Source organism: Octopus bimaculoides, chromosome 3 (genome assembly GCF_001194135.2).
Source record: "Octopus bimaculoides isolate UCB-OBI-ISO-001 chromosome 3, ASM119413v2, whole genome shotgun sequence".
In the NCBI taxonomy this organism is placed as follows: domain Eukaryota; kingdom Metazoa; phylum Mollusca; class Cephalopoda; order Octopoda; family Octopodidae; genus Octopus; species Octopus bimaculoides.
Window position 1 is genome coordinate 98369880 of NC_068983.1, and position 2491 is coordinate 98372370.

Sequence of the window (2491 nt, forward strand, 5' to 3'; positions counted from 1 at the left end):
AGGGTATATCTTGATTTTGTGAAAGCATTCAATAAAGTTGATCATAGAGTGATATGTCATCAACTGCATGATCTCAACAAAGCCAGAAAGCCAGTGGAGTGGCTGCATGACATTCTAAAAGACAGAAGTTATGAAGTAGTAGCAACAAGGACATCTCCAAGGAAATTTCCAAATAACAAGTGGTGTCCTGCAGGGCACTGTCTTGGGACCACTGCTGTTCATAGTGGCTCGCTCAGATATCCCCTCAGCTATTCAGACATGCATCTTCACTAGCTATGCACATTGTACAAAAGTATTGCAGGTAAAAAAGAACCTTGGAGATGCTACACACTTGTAATATGACTTAAATGCTATAATATAAGTGGGCTTCAGAAAATAACATGCAACATAATGCTGAAAAATTCCAAGCTCTCCATTATCTGCACATGAAGTTCAATGCAATGCAGACAGAGTACACTAGATCAGGAGGGATTGCAGTCACAGAGTCACAACTAGTAGATGCCCTGAACATTAACTTGAGTAATGATAAGTTTTTTTTATGTACATATTGCTCAGATTGCACAAAAATATAGACAGCTGGAAAGACTGGCACCAAACTTTGGCATTGAAAGCTATACTGAACATTGAGCATAATCTCATAGCATATATATATATATATATATATATATATATATATATACATACATACATACACAGACAGACAGAGAGGAGGAGGGGAAATAGATAGATAGATAGATAGATAGATAGATAGATAGATAGATAGATAGGTAGATAGATGTTGATGTGTGTGTGTGTTTTGAGTTGAAATTAATGCATGCATGATTTCATAGCTCTAGCATCACACACACACACACACACACACACACATACACACACACACACATATATATATATAATTTAATAAAGTATTATTATCATTATTAAAAATAATGATAATCACAATAAAGTGGCCAACAAGTTTAACCTATATAGGCAAAATATAAAAATAAATAAAGTAGGGTACTAAAATACCACTTACTAGAAATAGAAGTTAACACTCCAAATCCACAAATTTTTCATTATTAAGTAACATGTATGGTGAATGTAACAAATATAATAAAAATAGGCCTCATGTTGTATAAACCACAAAGCAAGAACAGAATCCATGGATGTTTCTTAATAGTGAGAAATTTGTGGATTTGGAGTGTTAACTCCTATTTCTAGCAAGTGGTATTCTGGTATCCTACTTTATCTATATATGTGTGTGTGTGTATATCTCTTTTATCTTTTACTTGTTTCAGTCATTAGACTGTGGTCATGCTGGGGCACCACCTATATATATATATATAATCAAATTAAAACATAGGGTAAAAATCAGATACACACACACACACACACACATATATACACACAGATACATAAACATATGTATATACATATATATAATTATATATAATTAAGATTTAGTTGAATTAGGTAAAGTTGAGGCACCAAGTCTGTCCAGTATTGTCTGCACAGCTCAAAGTTAGGTGAATATAAAGCAAATAAGTAATAAGGATGTCCAGGTAATGCATTACAGCCGTTTCAAGTGGTTCCATTTAAATGATCAATGAAAACATTACATTAATTTGAACAAAATCAGAAGCAGACAACCATACAAATTTCCAATATAAAGGATAAACCAATTTTTTTTGCACAATTTACATCGGTGCTAGAAATCAAAATTATTACATTGTTTCCGTTTGTGGTAGAATGAATTTAGGGAAAAAAAATGTATATCTACGGCCTACTATAATTTAGAGAGTAGCAGACGAAAATAGTCAGGTGTCAAGAAAAAGGAATGGTGTGATAGTTCCTTTTTCTAGACTCCCACTATTTCCCTCTGCTATTCTCTAATTTATAGTAGGCTTTAAATATACATTTTTCCCTAAATTCATTCTGCCAAAATATAGCAAAGGGAAACAATGTAATTATGTTGGTTTCTAGTAGTGCTGTAAATTGTGCTTTAAAAAATGGTTTATCCTTTATATTGGAAATCTATATAGTTGTCTGCTTCTGAGGAGAGTGGTTTTGTTCAAACTGATTTTATATTTTCATTGATCGATTAAATGGAGCCACTTGAAACAGCTGTAATTCATTAATACCTTGACATCCTTGTTACTTATTTGCGTTTTTTTTTTCATATAATTATATATATACATATATATAACTTTTATAAGTAATATTCTAAAAGAATATATAACTGAACTTATATTGAGTGCTCAATTATTTTGAGCAAATAAATGTGTATATATGTGTTTTTATATTATTAATAAATTCATAAACTTATCAATAATATACTCAGGAAATCAATATTTAATATTTCGAAAGATATATATCCAATATGACATGGTAATATAATAAATTTAAAATTTAAAATATAAATATACGAAATATAAATATAAATATGTATAAAAATATGAATGTAGATAAATATACGTGTGAATATAAATGCGTATAAAAATTTATGCGT